The sequence below is a fragment of the Chelonia mydas genome, chromosome 11 (genome assembly GCF_015237465.2).
Source record: "Chelonia mydas isolate rCheMyd1 chromosome 11, rCheMyd1.pri.v2, whole genome shotgun sequence".
Lineage (NCBI taxonomy): Eukaryota > Metazoa > Chordata > Testudines > Cheloniidae > Chelonia > Chelonia mydas.
In genome coordinates this window covers 29,554,829-29,560,828 of record NC_051251.2, presented here as the reverse complement: position 1 = coordinate 29,560,828, position 6,000 = coordinate 29,554,829, and positions in this window count along the sequence as shown.

The following is a 6,000-nucleotide window of genomic DNA, read 5'->3' as shown; positions in this document are numbered from 1 at the left end:
ATAATTAATTTCAAAATGTAAAATCCAGAACACAGGGGAGAAAAGGAAAGTTGTTACCATGGTACCCAAATGCCAGTCTCACTCTAGCACTGCTTACACTTGCCTGTAGTACTAAGAATAGTCATGATTTGGAATATGATTATTGCATGAAGATTTTGGGCCAGATCTGCAGTAAATTTACTCCAGTTGATTATCTGGATCTTTTGTTGCACTTCAGGCATAGAATCATAGAGTCATACGACTGGAAGGGATCTCAAGAGGTCATCTAGTCCAGTCCTCTGCACTCATGACAGAGTATTATTTAGACCATCCCTGACAGGTGTTTGTCTAACCTGCTCTTAAAAGTCTCCAGTGATGAACATTCCACAACATCCCTAGGCAATTTATTCTAGGGCTTAACCACCCTGAATTTTTCCTAATGTCCAATCTAAACCATCCTTGCTGCAGTTTGAGTCCATTGCTTCTTGTCCTATTTCTAGATCTACTGGTTCTCCTTAGTGCAAGAAGTTTATTTTATAAAAGAGCAGTTTGATCACTGCTTATCATAATTGTATTATTGTTCTCTTGTGCTCCTTCTGTTTCTTGCATCCACATGTTGCCTGTTGTCTTACGCTTAGATGCTATGCTATTTAGGGCAGGGACCAACTTTTTGTTCATGCAGTGCCTGGCATAGCAGGTCCTGATTCTTGATTGGGACCCCTCAGCACTACTGAAATATAAATAATAAAATTTCTATTAGTATAATTTATTTTTCTTAGGTTCCTCATTGGTTATTTAGATGATCACTTCTCACAGCAAAAAACCCACTTCATCTTTCTCCCTTATCTGATCTTGTGATTCTACAATATTCCCAGATCAAAAAATGTCATTAAAGTTCAGAGTATGTATCAGTAATGTAATGCTTAAAAACATTATGGGGATTTTGTATTTATTGCAAAACTAAGCATTCCGAAGCCAGGAAATTCACAGTGACAGTTATGCTTAAAAGAAATCCAAACATGTTAAACTAAGAAATGGACAATTAAGGAACCCACACTTAAATCAGACAGGTAATGATGCTGTACAATAACCATACAATTGTGATTAAGGTATTTTAATATTTGATGTCCTAAATTAGATTAAACTGATATTTGAAGACACAGGGTTTTTTCATATTTTTCCCCTCACTACCAGGCAGAGTTAGTTATTTGTTTTGGGTGTTTTACCTGCACTGTGTTGTAGATTACTGAAGAGATTGGATGAGATTGGGATTGAGAAATTAAGAGATGGGGTCCATGGGGTCCATATTTTTGAAGTGCCCACAGTATGAAAATGCCTGAGAAACACTGACTTTGCATGTCTATTTCTTTAAATTATTCATTTAAAATTTACTCTGACGAAGACAAGCCATATTGTAAGGCCCATCCAGACCTCTATTAGCTCCTGCATGTGGGAACCGCATGCTGGCCTGACCAATTCTAAAAATGTACAAGTTGTTGTAATAAAAACAGAAAAGTAGCTGTTCAGCAAGAATGCAGCCAGGACACTGCTCATTTCACTTGTTAGTAAATATTAACCCTTTTAGTCCCCTTTTCCTTTTTGTATATTAAATTTAATCACATATTAACTATTCTCCCAAAATCTGTATGATAATAGCAAAGAGTGTGTTTCTAAGGCCAGAGAGCTGCTTTTTAATCTGTGAGTGAGCTGTAGTCAGGAATTTAATGTGACCAAATATTTGAGCTGTAATTTATTGTGGCTGGTACCCCAAATCTGCGAGGAAAATAGATGTCTATTGAAAAGACCTCTCAAAATACAGAAATATGATATAAACAATGTCTGGGTGATTTGTTAAGGGGTGCCTGACATCAGCTGTCAGTAATAATGACTGGATTAGAATTCTCTTTAGCTTGTCAATCATGTAACCTAAAGGAAGTTCCATAAGTAATCAGGTAAAATGAAAATGTCAGAACAAATGGTAAAATTAATCGTGGGAGAGTATTTTCCCTCCAAAAAGAAGTTTCTTTGTCTCTGACCCTATAAAAGGACAAAGGTTTTGGGAGCTAGACTGGAAATGAAAACTGTCAGTGTTCCTCCAGGTACAGAGGAAGGAACCAAACTACCTTCTCTTCACCATCTAGAGGGGGTAGTAATGTATGTCCTCTTTCTGTATTCTGTATAGTGCTGTACTAATCTCTGATTGTTTCTCTTTGATTAAATAACTCCATTTGAGCCTATTATTTGACAATCTTGAATTATTAAATACAAACATGCAACCGCCTAAATGGTATCTCTCCTCCTCCCTCCCTGCAACACACACAAAATTGACAGATTATGCAAGATGCATTTTGAAGGACAGGATTAGAATTCAAAAGGAACTGAATAAATTGGAGAATCAGTTTGTTATCAACAAGAGGAAATTCAGTAAAGAACAGTGAAAATAGTATACTTAAAGGGGGAAAATCAAATGCATATATGCAAAATGCAGAATAAGTGGCTGGGCAGTAGCACTGAAGAAAAGGACCTGGAAGTTATAGTAGATCACAAATTGAATATGAGCCAACAATGTGATGCAATTGCAAAGGAGGCTAATATCATTCTGTGGTGTATTAACATGAGTGTCATATGTAAGATATGGGAGGTTCTGCTCCACTTGGTACTGGTGAGGCCTCAGCTTCAGTACTGTGTACAGTTTTGGGGGCCACACTTTAAGAAAGATGTGGACAAATTGGTGAGAGTCCAGAGTAAAGCAATAAAAATTATAAAAGGTTTAGCAAATTTTTCCTCTTAGGTCATGTTAAAAATAAACTGGGGATGTTTAGTCTTGAGAAAAGAAGATGGGGGGCGGAGGGGTTGATAACAGTCTTCAAATGTTAAGAGGATGGCAACCAATTGTTCTCCCTGTCCACTGAAAGTAGCACAAGAAGTAATCTGTTTCATCGATTGCGAGGGAGATTTAGGTTAGATATGAGGAAAACCTTTCTAATATAAGAATTAGAAGGACTAGAATAGGTTACGAAGGGAGGCTGTGGAATCCCCATCACTGGAGGTTTTTAAGAATAGGTTGGACAAACATCTGTCAGGGATGGCCTAGGTTTACTTGTTCCTGCCTCAGTGTGTGTGGGATGGGCTAGATGACATCTCCAGGTCCCTTCCAGTCCTACATTTCTATGATTCTGTATGCATGCAGTAGTAGTCTGTATTAATATAAAGACTAATGAATACCTATCCATAGACTTTAAAACCAGAAAGGGAATATTATGATCATATAATCTGATCTCCTGTAGAACATAGTCCAAAGAACCACACCCAATAATCTCTGCACCAAGCCCATAACTTCTCTTTGAGTTATAGTATATATATTTAAAAATATGTAGTTAGTCTTGGCTTAAAGACTTCAAGTGATGGAAAATCCACCACATCCCTAGGTAAATTCTTCCAGTGATTAATTATCCTCAATGCTCAGACTATTAATCAGGTGTAAACTTTTAATTGTCTATTTCAGCTTCGGACAATTGAATCTAGTTGTGTCAGTTTCACAGTTAACTGCACCTTTGATTCCACCTCCTGGTCTTCTCTGAGGGCACCTACTCACGGTTTTTGGCTCCCAAGCCATCAACTCTCTTGGGGCAGAGTGTCTCCTCTCTCTCCATTCAGACTGGGATTTTAGGCTTGCTGTCCCATCTTTACCTCACTGTGAATTTCCAGGAGGTCTGACCAAGGTCCAGGACCTGTGGTTAACTCTTTCTCCAGAGGCTGTAACAGTGTACACCAATTGCCAACCATCTTTCATAAACAAACTGCATTTATTCTTAGACCAAAAGTATTACAGAAATAACATATAAAATAACTTGTATGCATGCTAGAAGCTTACCAGAGGTCACCCCCAGCTCCATCTTAGGGCTCTGGTAAGTATCAGTCTTTCAAACTCCACAGCCAGGTTTGCCACCTTGGTTACAAATTCATGTAAGTTTTTAAATCAGGAACTAGACCCTGACTGGACAGTTCAGCTGTTTCTTTATACAACTTGAGCCTTTGATCTTCCGTGTCCGGAAACTGGTAATCACCAGTCAATGGCGCTCTCGTCAGGGCATAGCTTCAAAAGGCTGGGTTTTTGCCTAACTGGGGTTGTGTACATTGTATTAATCTCTCCTCACGGATTCTTCAGGAAGCCCACTTAACACTCACTGCCCCAAAAATCCATGCCTTTCTGGTCACATTTCTATATAACCCTTTGAACTCCTTACGCTCCCCAGGCCTCAGGTCTGTCACACTAGTTATGCTTTTTTTTTTTCTAGATTAAGGAGCCCTCTGCTCTCAGAAATCTCTTCCCCATGTCTTGTAGATTGTGAGCAAGTCACCTGTCAGCCTTCTCGTGGATAAACAAATTGAGTTTCTTTAGTCTCTCACTATAAGACATGAGTGACCATCTGGGGAGTTCATTTTTGTACAATTTATTTATTCTGTGTAAGATTATGAGTTTAGTAGGTATCTTTATCAACCTGCAAACTCAGTTTTGAATGTGCTGTTTCTTTGCCCTCTTTTTTTACCTCTCTGTTCAACTGAAATTCCAAGAGGTGGTAGCATAAAACTAACAATAAAGGTTCATTAATTTAAGTGCTCTACCACTGAAATGAAACCACTGTGGACAATAGATTGGCTCCTACCCATAGGAACCAGGATGCCTAGGTGTCGGTTAACTGAGCAACAGATGAGTCAGTAGGGCATTCTGATAATTTGATAAGGTTGATCAGGGAGTATCCTGACAAAAGGGAGCTGGAGGTTATAAAAGAGTCAGTAGTCATTGGAAGAGAACAAATCCTGGACTCCTTAGAGGACTCTGCCCCAACTCTGAAGAACTCTCCAAAGTAATGAGGAAACTGAGCCAGGGAAAGTGTGTATAGGTGTGTTTATTATTTTGATTTTTTCTGTGTATTTCTTGTGATAGGTGAGGAGTAAATTGTGGTTAGGATCCTATGTGAAGTCTTTATGTGTGTTGGGTTTTACTACTGTGTGCCCCTGAAGAGAGAAGCTGTAAACCAGAAGGGCTTGGATTTTGGTGGGATTCTGGAGAATGTGTAAGAGTTGCTGGGATGCTTGGGGAAGACAGCACTAGTTTCTGCAGCTAGGCAATTGAACTGTGCGGTCCCCACTGCCAAGAAGGGTGTCAGATATGAGGACTAAACCTGGAGCGCGCACCTAAAGTCTCAAAGCCAGGAACAGTGCCTCAACTCTGCCCAGCCCAGCAAGGATTCAGCTCTTGGATTCCTGCTCAGCAGCCTGGTGAATGTCCAGCTGGCGAAGCTCCACCAGATTTGTAACAAATGTTTTCCAGATCTCAAAGGGGCAAGTCTCATTCTTATTTTACAATTATGTTTAAAGGCATCAGTTGGTTTGAATGGGGTGTAAATTTATTTTAAAAAATTGGCCCAAATACATGCATATTTATCTTCTCATCTATCATCTGCATGGCAGAACAGAAGCCTTTGCTTCATATTACGCCACACCACACACTGATTTGAGCTGACTTTGTAGGTGCTGTGTTTGAATCTGAATGTGACTATGATCTGTATTGGAGTGTAAAGCAAGTCCTAACTAGGAGCGTACTGTCTTACAGAAAATTCCTCTGTAAAGAGGCAGCCCAGGTGAGTGGCTAATGCACAGGAACAGTTTGAATTACCAGAAAATCAGTTTGAGCATGCTGCTGTTCCTAAAGGTTCCCCTTAAAAGTCTCTAGTTCTGCAAGCCTTGCTGGAGGTGGTAATGCACACACGGTCTCTCTATAGATACACCCTTAACACATGAATATAAGACTGAATAGTAAAGGTAAATTTAAAAAAATAGTTACCAGACCAAGCCCAATAATCTAGACAGGTCCCAAAATACTATATTGTTTATAATTTAATATACTAAAGAGCATTTATCACCCATAGCAGCTAGATGCCTATTTACAGATAGATGCAGAGTATTTGATCCCAGCAGCCAATGGCAAGAATCCTAGTATGCTAGGATTTAGGGTGA